This window comes from Pinus tabuliformis, chromosome 7 (genome assembly GCF_031772625.1).
Source record: "Pinus tabuliformis cultivar Carrire ecotype Pingquan chromosome 7, CPIR1, whole genome shotgun sequence".
Classification (NCBI taxonomy): domain Eukaryota; kingdom Viridiplantae; phylum Streptophyta; class Pinopsida; order Pinales; family Pinaceae; genus Pinus; species Pinus tabuliformis.
The window spans coordinates 1,179,836,904-1,179,863,310 of record NC_142293.1 but is presented as its reverse complement, the minus strand read 5'-3'; the positions used below and the strand labels follow the sequence as shown (position 1 = coordinate 1,179,863,310).

At 36.2% G+C, this 26,407-nt stretch overlaps 2 long non-coding RNA genes across 2 annotated transcripts; both read right to left on the bottom strand.

The window, feature by feature from the left end:
* Nucleotides 1-10,682: 10,682 nt before the first annotated feature.
* On the bottom strand, nt 10,683-10,964 carry LOC149251657 (uncharacterized). The gene is made up of 2 exons (XR_016266004.1): nt 10,901-10,964; nt 10,683-10,721 (listed from the first exon to the last, which is right to left on the bottom strand). It is a non-coding gene; the product is annotated as an uncharacterized LOC149251657 (long non-coding RNA).
* Nucleotides 10,965-13,060: 2,096 nt separating this feature from the next.
* On the bottom strand, nt 13,061-23,966 carry LOC149251656 (uncharacterized). The gene is made up of 2 exons (XR_016266003.1): nt 23,879-23,966; nt 13,061-13,254 (listed from the first exon to the last, which is right to left on the bottom strand). It is a non-coding gene; the product is annotated as an uncharacterized LOC149251656 (long non-coding RNA).
* Nucleotides 23,967-26,407: the final 2,441 nt, after the last annotated feature.

Below are 26,407 nucleotides of genomic sequence, written 5' to 3'. Positions count from 1 at the left end.
GATGCCTCATATTTGACATTGAACAAGGGGTGTTTTTGCATGCGTAAGAAAATAATCGAGTTAAAATAGTCACCATTGATACCACTACTAGCTAGGATGAATAACTCCACACTTGAATGAATTTCTTAAACTCATAACATGCATATATACAAGAGGAATTGACCTTTGGTTTGATATTCTAAGAGATCCAAATGACTCTTCTTATTCACCTATGACCCTTCATATTTTTCTTAGATTAATACTTACAAAGTTAATTACAATGTACCTCAATACCTAAGGATTATGTATGTAACATTTCCCCCTTAATCCGAAGGGGTTTTCTGTGAGTCCAAGCATCATTCTCGACATTTCAATTTTTTCTCTTCCAAGTTCTTTGGTGACGATGTTTGCAATTTTCTCATTTGAGGATCAATGTCTCAATCGAATAGTTTTGGCTTCTACATAATATTTAATCAGATGGTACTTTGTTTTGATGTGATTGGATCTATCATGGAATCTAGGATTCTTGGCCAAGTTTACTGTAGAAGTATTTTTAACCAAAAGAGTATAGTGTACTTGTTTCTCCTAAACTTTTTATAGGTATTTTCTTGAGCCACACCTTTTTTTTTTTAACTTTCACTTCTTGCTTCCATCCCTTCTCCTAGAAATTTTTTGAATATTTCACTTGTCACTTCCACTCTCTTCTCCCAACATCCTTGAGCTAGATCCTCTAAGTTCTAGGGTTAAAATGTGAGCAATATCATGGTGAATAAAACTACCAATGGGTGCGAAAATACACTCAAGGAATGGTAAGAACTGCATGGGCGAGCTAGGGAACTCCATGCAAACAAGATAAGAGAGTTGAGCAATTCAACATATTTAGAAAAAAAAAAATGTTTTTCCTTGGGGATCTAGTTGTTATCTCATGTGAAACCTTCAGGATGAACTTATGATGTGCCTTGAGTTGAACGAGTTGAACTATTGTGCTCGTCGCTATTAGATAGAGAAATTTTAGTTTCTATCTCCTTCAAAAGATGGATTAAAAGGTATGAAATCAGGCGTAGAATTCATCATTAAGGGCACCGTAGGCCTTATGAGTGTTGGCATGCTAGTCAGGGCCAACTTGGGGCAATGATTTTCATGGGACATAAAGGATGAAGGAAATGGCTTGAATAAATGCAGTCACTAATAAACTCAACCCAAGCAAAGATCCGCTATCCTAGTTGTTAGAAGTATTCATTACCAAGTGTCTTACAAATAGTTGCAACAAAGCATTAACATCTAAGGTAACATATGGCATGCCAACAATGGCGTCAACCACAAGGTTGAGCAATCCCAGGTAATCCTTCAAAAGATTGTGAACATGAGTCTCGGTGCCATTTTAGCCAAATCACATGCATACAATTGTCTTCTATTCAAAAGTAGACCTTTAGGAAGAAACTATAGCTTTTGGGTTATGTCTATGTGATGTGGATTCTAATCCACAAATTTCACCCCTAGAAGAACCAGTCCACAGAATGAAAAAAACTTTGGAAAACCTTAAACTATGAGTAGGGAAGCTTGTTTCTTTAGTTGATGCTTCTATTTATTTATAGAAAATCCATGTGTGACCTTACTGAAGCATCCATACAAAATTCCTGACAATGTCACATACTGCAAGCCTTCTTTTACATTAATCTTTTTGCTTGGAAATATTTCAATTATAAATTAACTCCATTAGATGATTCAAGGTACATGGAATATCTTTGCTTCTAATTGTGGTTTTATTTCTGCATAAATATTCTAGGATGTTTTAATATGGATAGTCCAATAATATTTCCACGAGAAAGAGCTCCTAAAAGCTGACCACTTTTACTATTTGCAAAACATGCATTGATATATAGACCACTTCAATGGCTAGAATGAGCCATGAACACCAATTTAAATGTAACTTGCAATCTCCACCTCATTATTTGAGTATTAGATATTCTTTGGAAAAAACATCAGAGTATTTTACCTGTAATAAAGGTGTTAGAGAATTGACATTCAGCCATGGAAGCTTCACTTGTAAAATATTTTCATTATTTCTCTTATGTAAGTTATTCATATGATATCAAATTTCAGGATATGTATTGTAATATACCTAAATTTACACTTTGTAGATTGCTTAGATTTAACACATTCATTGATTCAATAGTGCTGGTACTAATTTTTTCTCCGACGCTTTTGGAAAAGGTGCAAGAGTATTTGTTAGAGAGGAAAAAACAGGGTTTCGTTTTGGCCAAGATGAATCCCCTACTTGGTTGAATCATAAATGAAAGTTTATGAATCTCAAGGAGACTATTCCTTATTTCAGTAGGTCCTTCGGTAAATAGTTTTCTAGCTATTGATTATTGGAGATAGATAATAGAAAAGTTTTAAGAAAGAAAAATTCAAGCTTGGACTAATATTGACCTACTTCCTTCAAAACATATTGAAATTGCTTCCAAGAAGATTGCAATTGTTGATAAATTTGTAGCAGTGGGTCACATTGGTTTATGCCCTTTTCTCTTCTCAAGTAACCTATGAAATGCTGGAACAGGTACTCCAAAAATTTTATTGGGCAAACAAGGTGGGGTAAAAAAGATTGATGTGGTGTCTTTGAGTTTTTTGTAATTTCTCTTTACCAAGCGATCAAGGGGGATTGGACATAACCAACATTAGTGAACACATGATTTCCATTGTCCTTTCAATTTGTGTAACATCTCTACAAAATTTCCATTTTTTTAGGATTCCGTGACTCCGTGAGACACTGATATACTTTGCGCCTGTAAATATTTCCAATGTTCTCGAACATTTATGATAGTGTAACTTTCCTCTTAAATTTAACCTCCTTGCTTCATGCTTTAGAAGATATATAAAAACTCAAATTTCAATTGTATTTCACTTTCCATACATGTCACTTGCTTATTGGCTTCCACATTCCCACTTTTATCGATGTTTCTTTCAACCTCTCGGTGCAATCGTTGGTTTTAAAATCAATGCTTATATATACAATTTCAAGGACTAACATAACTCTCACATCATTCTTTAAATGGTGCTAGTTCAATGGAAGAGCGCGTATTTTATAATCACGAGGTTGGTGGTTCGATACCACTGTGTCATAACATGAATGAATCAATAATATTGTAGTTTATTTTTAATTAATACTTTTAATATTGGTTTATTTCAATGGTAAGATATCTTCTAGATCCATTATTTTATATTGTCTCTGATGAGACAAAAGTGATGTTGTATTATATTTGAATGTAATTCTTTTAGTGTCTCTAGAGAGACAATAGTTAGGATCAAAGTTACTGTCTCTTTAACGACAATATGTCTTTAATCCCAACTATTGTCTCTAGAGAGACAAAAATGAAAGTCTCTCGATTAATTTGAGACACCCACTTAAATACAATATTTAAGACAATACATAAGTTTTCTTTTGTATGAAGTTACAATTTACCCAAAAATTGTCTTAAATATTGTCTTAAAATCCCCTTTATGTTATAGTGCAACCTCATTCCGTCATATTTCCAAAACACACCATTTTGTGAATGCTTATCCATAACAGAAAATAGAGATGCAATGCTATGCATCGCCTCATTTGTAGACGTCAGAAATATTTTTCCTTTTCAATATGTTGATGAGCATATGAAAAAGGGTTTTCTTTGCATGTATTACTTTCTACCAATCCATCATATTTATTTTGATATGGATAAGAATAAAATAATTCTTACAACATTAAACCATTTATGATGTTCTAATAGGGTAAGATGCTTTACGAAAAGCTTTTCGTTCGTAATATCAACCCTTGGAATGTGCGATAAGAACAATTTTCAATTGTAGAGTGTGCCTGGTATTCTTGCATTATGTTTATCCCACATTTGGGCAAGAAGCTTCATCGGTGTCTATGGACACCGATGTTTCCATGGCAGCTTGACACGTTAAGCAGAACATTGGCCAGACCGTGGGCTCCGCCGTTGGCGCCTTATGAATGTGTTGATTTTGGTGAAGTATTATTGTTGTCAATTGAGTGGAGTCGAGGCTTCATTTGGATAAATATGAGGGTATGAAATAAGGCTTTCAGCCTGTATATATATAAAGAACCCTTGTCCATAAAGGACCAAGAGTACAAATATAATTCATAAAACAGTAAATTTTGGTCCAAAAGTTCTTATTATTATTTTTCCAAAAGAAATTGTAACAATGTATATCATGTTCCACATTGAATTTGTGATGTTGTAGGTATTTCGAAACTTTTAATGGTAAAACCCTCCCAAAATTTTATGGTCAAGACTGAGGTACAACATATTGGTTACATCTCGGGATAGCACTGTGAGTGCAAAGTGCCGAAAATCATAGACCAGTGGCTTATGTTGGGCATGGAGTTACAATTAAAATTGAAACTTTTCTCAATGTGATATTTTTGAAAATTCAAATCTCCCTAAAATTTGGGGTTTCTAGACTTTATTTTTCCTTATATGAACAAAAACGAAACTTCCCAAAACTGAAAATTAAATGCTTAGTTTCCTAGCTTGCTTATGAGCAACTCCTAGATATAAAAAAGGTCGAATTTCTTCAAGTGAAATCCACCTTCCAGTGGTACCCGTCCAACGTTCGAGTGTTGGACTTTATACCTGTCCAACATTGAGTGTTGGACATTATACCTGCATCGAACGTTGGACTTTATACCTGTCCAACATTGAGTGTTGGACATTATACCTGCATACTTTTGAAAACTGAAAATAATAACAGGCATGAACCATATAAAATTTTTAGAGAAAATTTTTTTGCACATACCCCAAATTGACACCTTATGCTAACTAAAATAGGCTTCAATATAGTTAGCTACTGAATGATAAAATTGATGAGTGAAATTTGTTTGTTTTCCTAGTCAGGGAAGCCACAGTCACTTCTTAGTTCTTCAACTCTAGGCTCTTCCTGGAAGGTTTGTTGCAAGACATTTTCTTTCCATTTTCCAGCAAGCCAATCGTCTTGGAAATCTGCAACATAATACTCCTCTTGTGAACTATAAGTATAATAAATTGGAGAATCTACTGAAGAGTCAAAACCCTCATCTGAAAGATAAGTATCATAAACAGGAGCGCTAGAAAAATATATAAAGTATGAACTTCGAGGGTTTGTCTACTACTCAACCAACTCTTCTTCTTCTCCAACCAAAACTTCTAGTTCTAAATGCTATCTTTAAAAACAGAATGCCTAAAGAAACTCTGAGGGTTGCAAGGTCTTTGTATCAAAGGAGTGGTTTGAAGAAAAACATAGAACAAAGTCTAAATTGGGCACTTAATAATCTAAATTTGAACCACTACAAAAATAATAATGGAAGATTGAGAAAAGATGAATAGATTTCCTCGATGTGGAGCACCTTATTAAGGGTTTCAAGATTAATTATCATGAGTACAAATAAGTAAATTCATGAAAAAATAAATTGAAGCAGTAGCAACATTTTACACTATGCAAGAGAAGAGAAACATAGATGAAAGTTGAATCACAAGAGAAAAAAGTGGTTATGACTATATCTAAAAATGGAATTAAAATTTTTATGTATTTTTCAATTTGAGAGAGAATTTCTAATTACAATGAGAGCCATGAACATTATACTCCGAACCCCTACCATGTTAATTTTTTTACCTTTTATTCTTTTCCTAAAGCTACGTGGCTAACTGTCTATTCAATTACGAAAACTCATTCCTTCAACAATTGTAAAATTGTTTGAGTGTTTGTGGTACATATTACAAAGTTTAAATGAAAATAATATCTCTCACATATATATATATAATGGTCTCTTTTCAAAATAAGTTCCCCATTTGCAAAATTTATAATGTGATATTATTTTTGAATTTAGATTGAGAGTCAGATTTGAAAACAAAAAGTGTGGCGCCAACTATTATCATATACGCATCATCCAAATTTCGTGGTTTAATAAAAATCCCAAAACCACCTCTGGGATCACCTTTGGCAGTTTTTGGAATGTAGAGGAAGTGATGTCGGGTTGAATAATAACCGTTGATTATTTGATGGACAGGTTTCGTTGAGTTAGCTTCCCGGACCATTATCCATCTTATCATTTACTCATTTTGTCCTCTAGGGATACCACTAGATCTAAACAAGAAATATTCCGAGTCATTGACTATTTAATTTCACTTCAATACCCATTTTATCCAGGAATATTACATGAGGATATATTCGATGTCCTTGCAGGATTTACATCTTGATGTAATAATCTCTAATCTACTTTTACATCCTCAACGCTAGATTCAAAAATCCATTCCTCCATTTATTATATATATCATGGTTTGTGTCCATTCTTCCACTGTAAAACTTCACTTCCCCTTTGTCCAGGATTGGACATGTAAACTGTAAGGACAATTGTAATAATTAAAGAGAAGCCCATCGCGATCGTAATCGATGGATGAAAATATCAAAATTTTCGCTCCTTAAGAGTATGGAAAGTCGCTGATCCATTTCCATTACATGTTGGGTGGAGTGGCTTAACAACTCGAACTACTGCTGCATTTTAAGCGATTCAATGCAACCTTGGAACATCTTTGCATGCTCTAAATGGTTCCCAACTCATACTTTTTAGAACAATTAAGGAGGATATATAACATCTTTGGGCAATTTGTCCATTGTAAACCAGCATATGGCAACAAAAAAAGTCGTCGATGTCAACGCATCCCATTGGTGCTGCTTTCACTCCAGTATTTATATGAATATGACACTGCATATATTAATATAGATTTATTCGAAAAACCATCGCTGGCTTTTCCATTTGAAATCAAGAACCTCTCAAACCACAGTTGTAATGCACGAGAATATAGTGTATGTCCATATGCAAAGCCAAGTCCAAGCCCTTGTATAAGACTCACTTGTATACCGTATCTTAGTATAGCTGGGAGCAAATTTTCATAGGAACGCTTTCTTAGCGTCTCATTTGTGAAGACATACAAAGTTCATATGTAACCAATTGCCTGTGCAAACACTGAAATTGCCATAAGAGGTAAGGTTGCCAATGCTACAAGTGCCAATCGTCGCTCCAATACTAATCCAATGACAAGAGTCACAATAATAGCAGTGGAATTCTGAACAGGAATTGAAAAACGGTTACTAAATGCCGCTCTAACGAATGTAACATCATTTGCCAATCACATATACAATGAGTCTGCATTTTTTTTCCCGCGTCATTAAAACAACCAACTTCATTCCGCGATGTTTCCAAAAACACCATTTTGTGAATGCGCTCATTCATATTTCCCCGCATCATAGAAAAACAAAGATGCAGTACTATGCACCATCTCGACATTTGTTAATTATCATATGCCACAAATATTTTTCCTTTTCAACATGTCGATGAGCATATGAAAAATGTTTCCTTTGAATCTATTGCTTTCTGCCCGTCCATTATATTCATTTTGATATGGATAAGAATAAATAATTGTTGCAACGTTAAACCATTTATGATAATTTGATAGGGTAAGATGATTTACGAAAATATTTTCTTTCATGGAATTAACCCTTGGAACGCGTGATAAGAGCCCTGGTTGTTTATATTATATATTTAAATAAGGAACATCGTTGTCTTTAAGAACCACCTCGTTGTCTTTTGAGGCCTCGTTGTTTATATTTAAATAAAGAATATCGTTGTCTTTTGAGGCCCTGTTGTTTATATTTAAATAAAGAATATCGTTGTCTTTTGAGGCCTCGTTGTTTATATTTAAATAAAGAATATCGTTTCCTTGTTAGGCCTTGTTGTTTATATTTATATATTTAAATAAAGAACATCATTGTAATTTGAGGTTTTGTTGTTTATATATTTAAATAAAGAACCTCGTTGTATTTTTGAGGCTTTGTTGTTTATATATTTAAATAAAGAACTTCGTTGTCTTTTGAGGCCTTGTTGTTTAGGCCTTGTTGTTTATATATTTAAATAAAGAACATAGTTGTCTTTTGAGACCTTGTTATTTATATATTTAAATAAAGAACCTCGTTGTCTTTTGAGGCCTTGTTGTTTGTATATTTAAGTAAGGAACCTCGTTGTCTTTTGAGGCCTTGTTGTTTATATATTTAAATAAAGAACCTCATTGTCTTTTGAGGCGTTGTTCTTTATATATTTAAATAAAGAGCCTTCTTGTTTATATATTTAAATAAATAACTTTGTTGTCTTTTGAGGCCTTGTTGTTTATATATTTAAATAAAGAACCTCGTTGTCTTTTGAGGCGTTGTTATTTATTTAAATTGAAGAACTTTGTTGTTTTTTGAGACCTTGTTGTTTATATATTTAAAACAAGGGAAGTTGCGAGGCTCCGCATGAAGTTAACATTTAAGGTCTAAGCGAGTTCGAATACCAGTCGATGAATCAGCGACAAAGCGCTTATGAAAATAGATAGCATCAGTAACCATTTAAGTAGGTCGATGAATCAGCGACAAAGCGCTTATGAAAATAGATAGCATCAGTAACCATTTAAGTAGCAACAGTTTAGCTTGTTTACTCCGAAGGATTCTAGTTAGCATTCAAGCAAGCAGCACTAGGAACAGAGGCCATAGAGACAGAAGCAGGGGCATCATCAACACCAATTGCATAGAAATAAAGGGCATCAGAGGTAGAGCCAATTTCAGATTCTCCGGTTACAGGGCATCAGGAGCAGCATTCAAGTAAGCATACCAGCCATCAGATCCAAATCCCATGCCCGCGGGGGCAATTTTTGGTTATTAAGGTAAAGCCTTAGCCCACAAGCGTATTAGTGACTCCGTGTGCAGGAGTATGGCAGAGTCAAAGATTGACGCTTCATTGATTGACGGATAACCTTTCTATGCCAAGGCCATATATATATGCTTCGATTGCAGTTGCAAATATCCCCCATCATGCAGATCATCTAGTTTACCGAGATCCAGCAGTAGCAGTTACGGAAGGCAGAGGAATTAGTTGGGTCGAGTGGCTGAGGTGGCAAGAGCGATACTCTCCCAGGGTTGACCTGGGCAACTCACATACTATGGTGAATTTCTATAGAATCTCCTGCAGTGAGCAATAGCAACGGACCTACAGCAGCTCCTCCTCCTGTATCTAGGAACGACAGACATAACGTACATTGGGCATCACTTCTTCTGAAACTCAGACAACAACTGCACCAGTTTCAGTAATACATAAATCACACAATTGCAATAGAAATAGTCACATGAGCAAGTTTCAGTAATACATAAATCGAGGGTTGTCGAATAATATAATATGCACCAGTTATTTCAAAACAATGCACCAGTTTATGTTGCTAGCCCAAAATCACACAACTGCAATAGAAATAGTCACATGAGCACTATATACCAAAGATCTGAACATTATTGAATAACTAACTTGCAGAGAATCATCATCAATTCAAGATACACCAGTTTATGTTGCTAGCCCAAAATCACACAACTGCAATAGAAATAGTGACATGAGCACTATATACCAAAGATCTGAACATTATTGAATAACTAACTTGGAGAGAATCATCATCAATTCAAGACACGAGTAACATGAAAACCGCCGTGAAGCTTACATTTGACCTTGCAAATAAGCATTTCTTATGACAGACTGTAACATGTGAAGAATACAAGACAAGCACGAATGCTAACAATTAGGACATTAGTGCGGCATCCGAGCAGAGACGATAGAAGCATAAAAAATGCGAGTTGCACCACCATGGCGGACCCAAATGCATATTTGAAGCATTCGTCGTACACCTGTAACAGAGAAGGAAGCGGGGAAATAAGACAATGCGTAAGATAATGCAAAAGAGATGTTATTGTTTTTTTGGTTTCTTTTTTCTTTGTCTTTCAACTTTTATGATGTCAATAATCAGAAGAGTCATGAGAACAAGTGCTAAGAGAAACAATGCCGCGAGTTGAGTAAGTTGGCTTATGCTAATGGATTCCATGTTATGTGAAGCGGGGAGATGTATGTGAATATCCAGGTGCAGAAGAGGCCAATTTATAAAAAAGTTCAACGTGTTTGTAAGCTGGTTTTAAGTGTGAATGGAGCTAAAATACTTGAAGCTCGGATGGAGCAGGGCAGTATTTAATGGTCGGCATAAAACAAAAAGCTTACGTTAAGTGAGCAATCGGTGCAATTAAGTGGTCGATATGACATGGGGAGCAAATGGCATATGGAATGATGTATGTGGCGGCAGAAGTAAATGCGAAATTAGGTGATGTATCTGACATCGGGCAATCTTGGTGGTAGATTGGGTCCAAGCTATTCTAATAAACAATTGGCTAGACAGGAGATCTATGTCAATATCTAGGTGCAGAAATCTTGAAGATCAGATTGGAGCAGGCCAGTATTTAATGATGGGCATAAAACGAAAACCTTACGTTAAGTGAGCGATCGGTGCAATTAGGTGATCGATCTGACATGGGGAGCAAATGGCATATGGAATGATGGATGTGGCGGCAGTAGTAAATGCGAAATTAGGTGGCTGTGGCCAGTGTGCCCACAAGAAGAGCATCTTAACCAGCCAAATTTCTTGAAGATAGCCCCTTTGAGCCTGTTGCAGTAGATTAAATATGCTGCTGTTATAGAAGACAGTAGGGCAGCTGCGAGGGGTCTTGGTTTTTCTAAATTGTGGTGCAATGGCTTGCAAAAACCCAACCTCGGTGGAAGAAATGTAGTTCAAAGTCATTGATTTTGATAGAGATATCACAGATGATGACATGCTTAAGTTATGTTTTTCATAAAACATGGAGTACTGCCACATATCAAGAAAAATTTAAGTATCAAAGATGATGAAAAGAAACAAAACAGAGCATAAGAGAAATCATTCAAAACTACACCCACAAAAGAATCTTGGTACTTTCTAGAAAAAGAATCACTAAAAGTCCACAACTGCGAAATGGAACATTAGATGTGGGCATTAGAAATATATACCTGTACATTCAACCAAAATGCACCGGGTTGATATTGACTTATGTTTTCCTCATAGCAAGCTGTATTGTCATTAATCCGTTGTTACAGAGAAATCGGTTAGGATGCCATCAACTGTGAAATTCTTGTTGTCCACGAACTGAAGATATTCCCTTATTGGATCATAGCTATAATTGATTCCAGCAGCAAATGTCTTCACAAAACGAGGGAACCATATGTTGCATTCGTTGATGGGTCCACATCTTCTTTGCCCAGAAGCATCCGTATTAGCTTTGTCTTGGTTTTTCTAAATTGTGGTGCAATGGCTTGCAAAAACCCAACCTCGGTGGAAGAAATGTAGTTCAAAGTCATTGATTTTGATAGAGATATCACAAATGATGACATGCTTAAGTTATGTTTTTCATAAAACATGGAGTACTGCAACATATCAAGAAAAATTTAAGTATCAAAGATGATGAAAAGAAACAAAACAGAGCATAAGAGAAATCATTCAAAACTACACCCACAAAAGAATCTTGGTACTTTCTAGAAAAAGAATCACTAAAAGTCCACAACTGCGAAATGGAACATTAGATGTGGGCATTAGAAATATATACCTGTACATTCAACCAAAATGCACCGGGTTGATATTGACCTATGTTTTCCTCATAGCAAGCTGTATTGTCATTAATCCACAGAAATCCAGTTAGTTTATAGTTTTAAGAATCTTGATCAACGAATTTGACTCCCGCAGAGGATAAAGCGGCCACGGATATTCACCTTGATTAATCAATGGATCTGCTTTGGTCTTTGACCAATATGTCCTTACCCTACTACATGCCAATCTTGATTTCCGGAATGTCTTATGTCATTATTTATATGCTGCAGTATACTAGAATGAGAAAGATTTGAGAACAAATGCAAAGACTTCCTGTTTAAAGTCTAAATAAGTCTTGTTCTAGGCAACTCATATTTGGGTTAATTTATTACATTCAACAAACAAAGATCTTTGAAAAGTATCTTACTGCTTGACTAATAGTAAATGGCTAAGCATGTACTAAGGTCCATAAGTTGAAAACCTTTGATCCCTTAAAAAAATTATGTGCTTCATAGAGTGTAGGTGTTATCAGCATATTAACCCTCTGGTGATACCTTGTAAAAGCCCTCACAGGTTCGGGCCTCTGTAGCTGACGTGAGGCAGAACAGTGATGAAAAGGAAGGGAATTGTGGCTCCTATGTCAGCAGATCCTGAGCAAAGAAGGAGCTAAAGGATAGTTCCAGATCTGTAGTAATTTCTGTAGCAACTTTGGTTACAAACTTCTAGTTAGGGCTTCTGGATTGATTTCAGTTCTGTAGAATTCATTTTATGATTAAAATCTGCCCTGAAGTTAACTCTGAACAAGCTTACACTCTTGAATTTTGGTTAATCTATACATACATTGTTCTGTCAAGCTCAGGTTTTGAAGATTGGATTGTATGAATTGTTGTATATTGAATTGGACTATTCATTCTGCTCACTACAGTGTTACAATTATTGACATAGTGTACCAGAAAATACATAGAGAAAAGGAACTACAACAATATGTGAGCTGTTTGTATCAAGAAGACAAGAATTAATTGGCCAATGCTTTCATGGCATACCTTTATGTTCAGTACTGCTGCCCATGATAGGCATTAACCAGTGTTTGGATTGGGTCAAAACTGTGTAATGAGCGAGTTGATCAACAGACCCGCTTGACCAACATAGTCCCTCTCATGTGTGTTGAGTAGATGTAATAAATAGGCGTTGAATATGAATAAGAGAGGGGTGTAACCATTAGTACTTGATATTGTACTTCAATGATTGAACTAAAGGATACATAAGAGGTATATGATAGAAAATGCAGCTGGTATTAAGTACCCAACCTTGAACCTTAAGGTCAAAACTCTTTGCTAATCTAATTGAAATTCATAGCCTTCATTCAGGCCTCTCCAAAATATTTGATAGAAAGCAGTCAGCATAGTCATTCAGATCAAACAGTAGTAAAAAAAATGTTTCAAGTGGATATTAAGTCAATTCAACTGATACAAGAGTCCAAAATATTAGTAGCCTGCTTCATTTTCATTGAGTTGCCAATAGTTACAACAACATTTTCCAGTTGCAGGATCAGATCAATCTCTATTTTTACCTAGAACAAAATGAACTATAGAGAGATGACTGATCGCTGATCAATGCATTGACATCTAATGAGTCCAAAGAGCAAGGAGATCCGCCTCCTAGATAGGAGGTCCACTTGAGAGTTCTGTTCCTTGAAGATGTGGCAGAAAGAAATCGAATTGAATCATTCTTCATAGCTTGGATTTGCAAGAGCCAGTGGGATAGTGAGGGGACAGTTTCACTGCAAAGAAAAGCAAGAGAGTTTTGTGTAAGATTCAAATTCACATGTTATTAAAATAATTGAAAATTTGCAGTTCCTTACTGAAATTATTCACTCAATTGTCAATTAAGAGGAAAGTGTAGTAATACAAAGAGAATTAATTGCTTTACATGCTACTTCTCAAGGGCGGAATGACCTTTTGTGCTTTTCAGGCATGCAGATATAAATTAGAACATCAAATTATGTACAACACAAAGGCAATCTATGTATCGATCAGCTAATAAGGAAAATTAATGCACTGACAGAAGTGAAGAGAAAACAGAAAATATACAAAATCTAGAGGCATATACAGAGGAACCCACAAGTCCATACCCAGACCGATGTAGAGAGATCTGAACGTATTTCTATTTCCAGAACACAATATTTTGCGATATTTTAAAGAAAGTTCAGACATTGGTTTCAATTTCCAGTTAACAAGAATCAGAGTGTTGAGAACAAGCTTATGCATACATGGACAATAGAAACACAAAAAAGAATAAATGCTCCTTGCTCACCTGCTGAGAAGCATCGCTTGGCTCATGTTCTAGATCCTGTAATTTTTTTCTCCTTTTCCAAAAAAACCTTGTCTTCCTCAACAAAAAGAGGCTATACTCTTCCCCAATCCATTTTTCAGAGGCAGAAACACGCCCACCAACACTCAGTTGCATAAAAGACTTTTGTTCTCTAATATTCTTTGCCGAGGAGAGGAAACTAGCATGGCATCCACCAAGTAGGAACAAAGAATGTGGAAGATGAACTGGACAGTCGAACATAACATACACAAAATCTAGACGCATATACAGAGGAACCCACTCAGCATACCCAGACCGATGTAGAGAGATCTGAACGTATTTCTATTTGCAGAACACAATATTCTGCATTCTCACCAGTATATGAAAATGGCATGACAAACTCCTGCCGTTAAACAATAAGGAGCTTTCTTTCTTTTCATTCCAGCAGAAAATAAATGCCCAAAGGAAGAGTAACTACATGTATAACATTAGCATGAAGATGGTAATATGAACCATCAAAACATTCATCAGAGTTGTTTATTTTCAGCCCAACAGAAACTGAAGTGCCCAGAAGAAGAGTTCTTATGTTCAAATAATAATAAAGACAGATATAACAATACCATGAAGATGGTATTCCAAGCTTCCAGCAGATATGAACTCGTAGACCAGAGAAAGTCACATCCTACAGAGGATAAAATGTGTCAATCTGTACGGACAATGACATCCGAACTATCCAACAGAAAGCTGTTGTGTACATGGAAATCTCGTAAACTGTATGTAACGTCGGCAACGTCTTCGAGATATTTTTCATACGTTAGTCCTGTTAAGGATGGAAAAAGTTCGAGCAGCAAAATGTCCTTTAGGATGCATTTGTATTGAACATTTGCCTCTGTTTGGATAATGCAATTCAATTGCAAACTGCGTCGATATGTGGTTAGCTGTTTGCATGTGGAACAATTAAGTTTGTCCATGATAACTGTTCCAAATGTATCGGTGGGCAGAGAGCAATTGTTACAGATGATAACAAAGGGTTCTGCATGTATGTTTGCTATAGTAAGCATTCCTTTAACCTGGTCCATGTTTCAGTACAAGCCTAGCATTAGATATTGTAATAAAAATGCTAAGAGGATGTTAAATGAACGTGCGTAATTTAGGAGAACAGGAAATAAAGATTTATAATATATATTTTATGGAGTATGAGAGAACCTTTGTTGTTGAGGCAGGTAGTTTTCTCAGGTCTGCAAGTACCCTGTCTGAAGTAACGGCTGTAATGAATGTGGATCTGCAAGTGCGTAATGACCCACGTTCTTTGCCTCGGGCAAGATTTCGAAACAGCATCATTGGTGCTTCTTGTTTCGAAATTTGTTGTTGGATGGATTTGAAAATTGGCTGAAATGTACTAAAAAGATGCACCTGCGTTGCAAAATGTACTAGTGTTAAATGTAATTGCTTTTAAGTAAATGGTTACTTAAAATGTATAGATGATTTAAATGTTAAAAAGAATAAATGGTTGAATTTGTATATACCGTGGCTTTGTCTTTTTGAGCTGGGCCGTCCTTGATAGTTAGGACATATTGACCAGCTATTTCTTTCGCTGCTGTTACAAGGCCGGCAACTGTGCCGATTGCAAACGCAGCTGTTGTGCTGGTGAGCTGGTTAATAGTCGTCGTGGGAACAAATCTGTATTCCGTACAGATAGGTGAAATTGGTTCCAAGATGCTCTTCCCATGCAAAACAAGTATGCACGGACAGTCTCCATGGTCATAAATTGTCTTGGCAGAGACCTTGAAATCTGTAATACAGATTCCCTGGCCCACTACAAGTTTCACTTCAGTAGCAGCAATCAGGCTGTGTGGCACATTTAGCGTAATTGTCATATTCCCTCTGCTGTCCACTAGGTCAGCACGTAACAATTCAATTCCGTGGACTTCGTCGACCAGTGTTTTGTATATTACTAGAATCTGGCCGTGAAAAGTTGTTCCCATTTTCAGCCCTTTTAACTCCTGTATTGTGATTGTTCTGCATAGTTGATGCTTGGCTGCTATCTCAGATGTACTTTCCTGTTTCTGCCTGTAGAACAATATTAAAGAATCTGAATTAACATTATGTTTGTACTACAAAACTTGATGTACTTTCCTATTTCTGCCTGTAGAACAATATTGAAGAATCTGAACTAACATTATGTTTGTACTACAAAACTTGTAAGAATAGATTTGAAGGTTTTTTAGTTACTTTTTAGCAGTTTCTGAGACGTCACAAGTCTCTGAGAGGGAGCATGTCTCTGGAGCAGGTACTTCTTCATGCTGTCTTTTCATATTAATTATCTGTTTATCAGTCTCTGATCTGAAAGGCAGCAAGGCTCTGGAGGAGTTACTTCTTCGTGCTGTGTTTTCTTATTAGTTATCTGTACAACACGAGTACAAGCTATTAGGTCTACAAGCAAAACTTGTTCCATGTAATAATAAATATGTATTCTATTAGGTCTACAAGAAAAATGTGTTCCATGTAATAATAAATCTGTGCATAACGTTATTCTATGTGTCGTTACATACCTAGATCAGTTAACACAGAGTGTTGCAAGGGAGCTACAAGAAATAGACTTTCAGTATGGCCATTAGGGATTGATATTGCTCGGATAACATAGCATTTGTTTGAATAGAGTGTTGCAAGCGAGCTACAAGAAATAGACTTTTAGTATGGCCATTGGAGATTGATATTGCTCGGATAACACAGCATTTGTTTGAACAGGGAAATATGAAGTTTGCTTGAATATGAAGTTTAGCAAATTGTAGAGAAACTTGTGTATCAATGCTACTTTGATTTTGCTACACGCTAAAATTGATTTGTTCCAAGGGTCATTAGAGCTGTAATAGCGCATAGAATATGCTGTGATCAGACCCTATAAGCCCATGTTACATTTATCTCACACTGTTTCATAGGCAAAGTTGTTCAGATATGGTCTATTACTGTGTTTCGGTGCGGAGATAGTTTGCTTGTTATTTCATGTAAGTTTTCCATTTCCATAAATTGTACAAAGAGTTTGCTACGAGCTGTTTCTTGTTGTATGTCAATGTTGAAATCACCAACAACTAAAAAAACACAGTCAGTATATGTAGTTTGCGATTTTGCTTCCTGAATTATTTGCATTATTGTGGATACTTGTTCAAATGGTGCTGCATAAATGTTCATTAAACAAATTGGTCGTTGGAAGTACATGTCAATTAGGGTAAGCTCTGTTTTGTTCTTGCAAAATGTCTTTGTTGCTCTAATAGGTATTTTTTTGTTTATGCAAGTAAGAACTCCATGTGTAGAATGTGCAGTCGCAAAATTGAATGATAAGAATTCTTTGACTACTGGTGGAGTGTACAAATGAGTTTCTTGAAAACATAGAATCATGTTGTCCATTAAGTCATTATGATGAATCATGTCACTAAGATGTGCACGTAGACTACGTGTGTTCAGGCTTGCAATCGATAAAACATCCTTGTTAACAGATTTCTTCTTTGCGAATTCTAGTTTCCATGCACCAATTGTTTCTAGCCGTGCCATCTCATTGATTATTTTGTTTTTGACATGGAAGTTTTGTTGTGTCAATTTGTTAATCAAGTATAGTGAGTCAATAATTCGAACACATGATAATGCAGTGTAGACTAGACCATGTTTTGTGACACCAGTTGGGTCAAATGCAAGTTGATCCAATGTCAACCCTTGTGTCCGGTGTATTGTCCGCGCACAGGCTAATTGGATTGGAAATTGTTTTCGAATTGTAATTTGTAATTTGTTCCGAGACATTGCTAGCGATTTTGCTATTCGAAAGATTGGTGTCCAATTTGGCATTATATTTATGTCATATAGTTGTTTGAAGTTGCTTCTTTGTTGTTTCCCAATTTCTGGGTCTGAAAATTCTATCCAGACAATGTCAGGCCTGTTGTTATTAGATGAATAGGATTTGAAAATCCCTTCAGCACCATTTACTAATCCATCGTTTGTATTGTAATTTCCTGCATATAGTTCAACTAACATGTTCTGTTTAACTGTAATTGTTGATGGCAGTGAGATTGTTTTATCAAAAGCAAAATAACTCGACCCAGGAAGGTCGTAGTTGTCAATTGCAACGAGCATTATTTGTTCCCCCTTTGTTAGGGAAAGCATTTTCACATTGTGAATATGGACATCTTTGTTGCGATAGAAAATCTGTGGGAAAACTGGGCTTGAAGGTGGGACCCTATAGCAGTTGTTGTTTACATAAGCAATATCTTCATTTGTTTGCATGTTTAATCTCATCCTATTTAGTACATCAATGAACAATGGGTCTTTTTGGCGCATGGCTGTGTGCAGTTGATAACATTTTATTTTCTCTGGCCAGAAGTCATATGGAATTGTGTTTTTGTTGATTTTTGGGTTTTCAAAGATCAGGGAGTCTCTGACTGGGTTTGCCTGGTAAAGATCGCCGAAGAATATCGTGTCAACATTGCCAAAGTATGAAGTTGGTGTGTGTAAGATTTGTCGCAGGCGCTTATCAATTTGATATAGTGTTGTTGCACCAACGAGCGATGCCTCATCTATGAGGAGGACACACAATTGTTGGAAATGCTTTGATAATGTGTCCAATTTTTCATTGTTTAGTGAGAGGCAATCTGCTTTGTTAAAGGGCAAATAGAATGCAGAATGCAATGTGACACCACCAGCATTGAAGGCAGCTTTGCCCGTGTATGCAGCGATTATTCCTATTAGTTGTGATGGGTTATAAGGCAATGCGACATTGTGTATGTGTACTAAGGATTGGAAGATTGCCTTGGTTGTGTGTGTCTTGCCTGTTCCTGCACCTCCTGTTAATAACAGGTAGATTAGCTCATCTGGTCTGTACAATTTCCTTGTTATAACATCAGTAACTATGCTTGCTTGTTCTGTGTTTAATTATCGCATTAATTCATAGTACTCTACGTCTTCAAGTATACGTGGTTGTTTCACGATTTCATATGGCCTTGTAGATGGTAGAGCAAACTTCTTGCTATCTTGCAAATGTCCCAAGTCATTTTGGAAGTTGTAGTTTTTATATTTGTCATCTATCGATTTGTTAAATGTTATAGTTTCTATTTCATTTGATTTCAAACTATCTATGTCAAATATTTCTCCAGTTTCTGTTTCTACTGTGTGCATTGCGTCATCTATGTCACCCCATGTAGTTGTTGTAGCAAATTTGAACTTTTGTTCATTTTGTTTGACTGTTTCTTCGACCGCAACATATGCAGCTTGCCAACTTGTGTGATGTTGCTTAATTGCAGTTTCACTTCCTCGATAAGGATAGTATAACATTAATTGCTCTCTACAGTGATTTTCAATGTCCTTGTATTTGTTATATCTAACAGATCGAATGACACATGGTCTACTTGATTTTCTGCGTTCTTGTCCTTTCTTTGTATAGCTAGATGCAAATTCTGCTAAGCAGACATGTTCAATAGCAGTAGGTCGGAGAGCATAGTAGTCAGTAATTGATGGGCACATTATGTCTTCTGAGTCATCTGCTTCCTTCTGCAGATCTTTTTGTCTTTTAAGAACAAATGCACGATCATCGACAGGAGATGTGTTAATAAATACACATTTCCGTGAACTGGAGTTTAGTGGGAGCGATAACACAATATGCGCTGCTTGTTGTGCAGACATTTGTTGCAAGTTGACCAAAGCTTTCCCTAAAGAACTAATCGTATCTAGGATATCAGATTTTGTTTTCACATGATTGTCGCATATGTTTTTAAATGTTCTTGTGAGTGTTTTATCTTCTTTTGTCATATAAGAACTGCAATACATTGCAGCTGCATATGAATCAAGTACAAATTGGGAATCAGTGTTTGTAATCCAAATTCCTGGAATATGTTTAGCGAAGTTGTTTGTCCAGGTGTCAACTGGGTTCCTTTGCAATAAGAGTGTTGTTCGATTTAGTGTACATTGGATAGCATGTATGTATTCATTGTGTTCTAGTCCAAGGTTGGCTAAAAAGCTATCAAATGTATCATTCTCACTGTATCTTGTGTTGTTTATTGCTTCGAAGATTAGCTTTGCATGTGCTTTTGTTTTATCACTATCGAATTCAAGAGGCTCAAGTATTTTTGTTACCTTCATTGGTGGTACTGGGAAATTAAATCTGCAATTATAATTTGCATGCTTTCTGCAACTTTTTGTGTGACAATGGTGTTGTAGAACTCTAAGTTCACTTGCAAGTAACAGTGAATTAGTTGACAAGTAATTGTCAACGAATTCTTCGACTTCAATATTTGTATTTTGACCATAGATTGGTGCATATTTTATCCATAGTAAGCCATGTTCATGTTCACTGCCCCGGTTTTGGAATTCAGTTACATAGAAGTGCTCAATGAGCTCTCCATAATACTTGTGATCATGAGATATCAATTGATGTAATGCATCCCTCCTAGATCTATAGTAACGTACACAAGTAACAGGGTCGTTTCTTATTAATGAGCTAGGTTCATTTTCATCAAGTTCACCTGTGTTTGGTCTTCTAGTGTTTTGTTTTATGTGTCTCAATGCATGCATTAAAGGATCCCAAAGATGCTCCGCACTGCTAAAGGAAACAAAGAAAGTGGGTGGCCCTAGTTGTCATATCATTGCATAGAGTTTGTTCCGTATTTGCTGGTGGTAGTCAGGTGAGGTACGAATTGTTTTTAGGTCCATGTACCCAATGTCAGAATTTAAAATACGATCTAGGTTTGGTTTTGACTTAACGTCTTTTGCAACTAGTTTTCTACCTTTCAACTGCCCTTTTCTAATTCTAATCCATATTGTATTCAACACCTGATTTATGATAATGCGAATTGCTTTATAGAACAGGTTTGTAGTATGATAAGCAAAATCGTGGCTTTTATGCAGCACTTCCTAGTGGCAAATCTTTTGATATGTAAAGTTTTTGGAGATGTCAGCTGGGCGTTTGTTGCCATAGAAAAGCGATGGGAAACTCATTTCTTCTGAGTACTTATCTTTGAAGATTCCTAATGGCATGTATCCGGCAGCAGGTGCAATGTTAATTTGTTTATTTACAAGGTCATGGACGGTGTGTGCATCAATGAATCCATGGACCAATGTTTTTGTCGTTGGTTCATCGTTGTCCTGGTTATCGTGTTCGCTATCTTCAGCGTCACTTGAACTTTCATAAGCTTCTTGGTTTTGTAGGAATGCCTCTTTCCAATTGTCATTTATGGTAGCATTCTCGAGCTTGTAAAGCATCCTTTTGCATAATTATTTTAATGCTTTCATCACTTTGTGAACTCGAACTCGACCAAATTCATAAGCACTTTTGAATCTTAAACTCTTTTTGAGAACAATGGCAACCGTGTCAGTGTCTTTTATAGTTCGAGGCAATGGAGATTGGATTCTGGAAATGTTAGTGGGGACATTGATGACTCCTCCAGTTAAGCCCAATTGCGACTTCTTATGTCGATGGCAAATTTCTTTTATTTGCAAGAAGGGCAATCTTAATGCGACTAGTCTTTCCTCTAGTTCAGTGAGGTCTCTCAGTGTTCTAGTGCCATTGTTTCTTCTTATGTGTTCAGGGATTGCATATTTAGCAATTGTTTCATGTTCAATTGCTTTTTTGCAATGTTTACAAATGTAGCAATTTTCAACACGAGATTTAACATTCTCGAAACTAGTTGATAGTTTCCTAATCATATTTTGTTTTGCTTGACATTCTTGTTTCACAAAGCAGATGTCTCTTTTGAAAAAAGTTGTTTCAAATGATGAACAATTGAAAATAGGTGTGTCACTTACTTGACTTTGATATATTTGATCAAACTCTGATAATTCTGGTAATTTGTTCATTGATCTTGATTGAATCGAGAGGTCGGATTTTCCTGATTTCTTTGATTGTGCTGAACGATCCTTTGATGTTGTTGCAAATCGATTGTAGTCCATGTTTTATATGACTATTTCTTGTTTCATTGTTGCTGTGTTGAATGCAAGTCTTATTTTCTCCGTTTTCGATTTTGTCCGGATAATGCCTTTAAGCAAATGCAAAGATAAGCTTTTTCTCTCTTTGCCTAATGAACAAGGGATTACAATTCCTGTTTGTGCGTTGTTTCTAATTTGTTTTTTCAAGTTTCTAAGTGATCGAAATCTCAGTGTCTCGAATTTTACTTGGTTCGTTGATCGCGCTGATAGATCCGTTGATCTTCCTGCAGATGGGCTGTAGTCCATGTTTTCTATGACTATTTCTTGTTTCATTATTGTTGTGTTGAAGGCAAGTCTTATTTTCTGTGTTTTCAATTTTTCCCGAATGATGCCTTTAAGCAAACGCAAAGATAGACTTTTTGATTGTTTGTCTAATCGACAAGAAGTTACAATTTCTGTTTGTCTGTTGGTTCTAATATGTTCTTTCAAGTTTCTAAGTGATCGGAACCTCCGTGTGTCACTAACATCTTTTGTGTGCGGTGTGTCACAAATATCTTCTGTGTTGTTTAGAATTACTTGTTGTTCCATTGTACTTCTGTTATATTGAATGCTTATGTTTTGCCCTTTCGGATTTTCCTGAGCAATGTCCTTAAGCACATGCTTGTTTAAGTGACAAGGTGGTTTTAATTTAGCTTCAATTGGTTGACATTTTGTCTCAGGTTGTGGTTCAATATTGTTCTTTGAGGTATCGACTTGTTGTTGGAAGGTACAACCAATTGTAGGCTGCCTATGAACCAAAGGCTCGAAGTGCCCATTCAAAGGATCATCGTCATGGAACAGTATGTCACGAGTATTTGTTGTAATACCTGAATTGAAGTGCAAATACAATCTCATCTTTGTTTTGGACCAAACCGTAATTGGAATTTTCAACCAGTTTGACAGCCAATGGACGCAGAAAATATCTCCCCATAGACCTCTAGATGCTGGGGGTATATTGTTTGAGGCAGATTTAGCCATTTTGTCTAAATAGATTTCACGGTTGCTAATGTTATGCATTTCTTTCAGTGAGGCTTCATGTAGTTCATGTTCATAAGACCAAATTGCCTCACTATCTTGTTTTTTGAGACAGTTTCTAAAATATTCTATTGTTCCTTTCCTTAGCTCCACTGATGTGTATCGGAAATCTAGCAAAAGTTCTAAACTATCGAATAAACAGTCTCCAATTAGATATGAGAAATTGTCCACATGAAATAAGTCATGCTTTTGCAATACCAATTGCAACTTGTGTTTATCAGACATAGGTGTGTCACAAACATCTTCTGTGTTGTCTAGAACTACTTGTTGTTCCATTGTACTTCTGTTGTATTGAATGCCTATGTTTTGCCTTTTCCGATTTTTCTGAGCAATGTCCTTAAGCACATGCTTGTTTAAGTGACAAGGTGGGTGTAATTTAGCTTCGATTGATTGACATTTTGTCTCAGGTTGTGGTTCGATATTGTTCTTTGAGGTATGGGCTTGTTGTTGCAAGGTACAACCAATTGTAGGCTGCCTATGAACCAAAGGCTCGAAGTGCCCATTCAAAGGGTCCTCGTCATGGAACAGTATGTCATGAGTATTTGTTGTAATAACTGAATTGAAGTGCAAATACACTCGCATCTTTGTTTTGGACCAAACCCTAATTGGAATTTTCAACCAGTTTGACAGCCAATGGACGCAGAAAATATCTCCCCATAGACCTCTAGATGCTAGGGGTATATTGTTTGAGGCAGATCTAGCCATTTTGTCTAAATAGACTTCACGGTTGCTAATGTTATGCATTTATTTAAGTGAGGCTTCATGCAGTTCATGTTCATAAGACAAAATTGCCTCACTATATTGTTTTTTGAGACAGTCTCTAAAATATTCTATTGTTCCTTTCCTTAGCTCCACTGATGTGTATCGGAAATCTAGCAAAAGTTCTAAACTATCGAATAGGCAGTCTCCAATTAGATATGAGAAATTGTCCACACGAAATAAGTGATGCTTTTGCAATACTAATTGCAACTTGTGTTTATCAGACATAGAAGACATGATGACGACTAAGTGTTCGATGCAATATTATGTTTACTGATGCAATGCAGTTACAACCAGAGAATCATAATAACAAGTTGAACAATGAAAATGATTATAGAACACGAAGTGATTGTGTGCACCTTTGGGACCGCAAATGTCTGCTAAGATGCGGAGACTCCTTATGTCAGGTAGCATCCACTACACAGGTTTGATACTGAAGTTCAAAATATGACTGCCAAGATAAAGAAGAACGTAAACCCATTGATGCAATGCAATTACAACTGCAGAATCATAATAGCAAGTTGAACAATGAAGTGATTGTGTGCACCTTTGGGATGAAGTTCAAGCACTGCTTGTTGTGCAGACATTTGTTGCAAGTTGACCAAAGCTTTCCCTAAAGAACTAACGGTATCTAGGATATCAGATTTTGTTTTCACATGATTGTCGTGTATGTTTTTAAATGTTCTTGTGAGTGTTTTATCTTCTTTTGTCATATAAGAACTGCAATACATTGCAGCTGCATATGAATCAAGTACAAATTGGGAATCAGTGTTTGCAATCCAAATTCCTGGAATATGTTTAGCGAAGTTGTTTGTCCAGGTGTCAACTGGGTTCCTTTGCAATAAGAGTGTTGTTCGATTTAGTGTACATTGGATAGCATGTATGTATTCATTGTGTACTAGTCCAAGGTTGGCTAAAAAGCTATCAAATGTATCATTCTCACTGTATCTTGTGTTGTTTATTGCTTCGAAGATTAGCTTTGCATGTGCTTTTGTTTTATCACTATCAAATTCAAGAGGCTCAAGTATTTTTGTTACTTTCATTGGTGGTACTGGGAAATTAAATCTGCAATTAGAATTTGCATGCTTCCTACAACTTTTTGTGTGACAATGGTGTTGTAGAACTCTAAGTTCACTTGCAAGTAACAGCGAATTAGTTGACAAGTAAATGTCAACGAATTCTTCGACTTCAATATTTGTATTTTGACCATAGATTGGTGCAGATTTTATCCATAGAAAGCCATGTTCATGTTCACTGCCCCGGTTTTGGAATTCAGTTACATAGAAGTGCTCAGTGAGCTCTCCATAATACTTGTGATCATGAGATATCAATTGATGTAATGCATCCCTCCTAGATCTATAGTAATGTACACAAGTAACAGGGTCGTTTCTTATTAATGAGCTAGGTTCATTTTCATCAAGTTCACCTGTGTTTGGTCTTCTAGTGTTTTGTTTTATGTGTCTCAATGCATGCATTAAAGGATCCCAAAGATGCTCCGCACTGCTAAAGGAAACAAAGAAAGTGGGCGGCCCTAGTTGTCGTATCATTGCATAGAGTTTGTTCCGTATTTGCTGCTGGTAGTGAGGTGAGGTACCAATTGTTTTTAGGTCCATGTACCCAATGTCAGAATTTAAAATACGATCTAGGTTTGGTTTTGACTTAACGTCTTTTGCAACTAGTTTTCTACCTTTCAACTGCCCTTTTCTAATTCTAATCCACATTGTATTCAACACCTGATTTATGATAATGCGAATTGCTTTATAGAACAAGTTTGTAGTATGATAAGCAAAATCATGGCTTTTATGCAGCACTTCCCAGTGGAAAATCTTTTGATATGTAAAGTTTTTGGAGATGTCAGCTCGGCGTTTGTTTCCATAGAAAAGAGATGGGAAACTCATTTCTTCTGAGTACTTATCTTTGAAGATTCCTAATGGCATGTATCCGGCAACAGGTGCAATGTTAATTTGTTTATTTACAAGGTCATGGATGGTGTGTGCATCAATGAATCCATGGACCAATGTTTTTGTCGTTGGTTCATCGTTGTCTTGGTTATCGTGTTCGCTATCTTCAGCGTCACTTGAACTTTCATAAGCTTCTTGGTTTTGTAGGAATGCCTCTTTCCAATTGTCATTTATGGTAGCGTTCTCGAGCTTGTAAAGCATCCTTTTGCATAATTGTTTTAATGCTTTCATCACTTTGTGAACTCGAACTTGACCAAATGCATAAGCTCTTTTGAATCTTAAACTCTTTTTGAGAACAACGGAAACCGTGTCAGTGTCTTTTATAGTTCGAGGCAATGCAGATTGGATTCTGGAAATGTTAGTGGGGACATTGATGACTCCTCCAGTTAAGCCCAGTTGCGACTTCTTATGTCGATGGCCCATTTCTTTTATTTGCAAGAAGGGCAATCTTAATGCGACTAGTCTTTCCTCTAGTTCAGTGAGGTCTCTCAGTGTTCTAGTGCCATTGTTTCTTCTTATGTGTTCAGGGACTGCATATTTAGCAATTGTTTCACGTTCAATTGCTTTTTTGCAATGTTTACAAATGTAGCAATTTTCAACACGAGATTTAACATTCTCAAAACTAGTTGATAGTTTCCTAATCTTATTTTGTTTTGCTTGACATTCTTGTTTCACAAAGCAGATGTCTCTTTTGAAAAAAGTTTTTTCAAATGATGAACAATTGAAAATAGGTGTGTCACTTACTTGTCTTTGATATATTTGATCAAACTCTGATAATTCTGGTAATTTGTTCATTGATCTTGATTGAATCGAGAGGTTGGATTTTCCTGATTTCTTTGATTGTGCTGAACGATCCTTTGATGTTGTTGCAAATCGATTGTAGTCCATGTTTTCTATTACTATTTCTTGTTTCATTGTTGCTGTGTT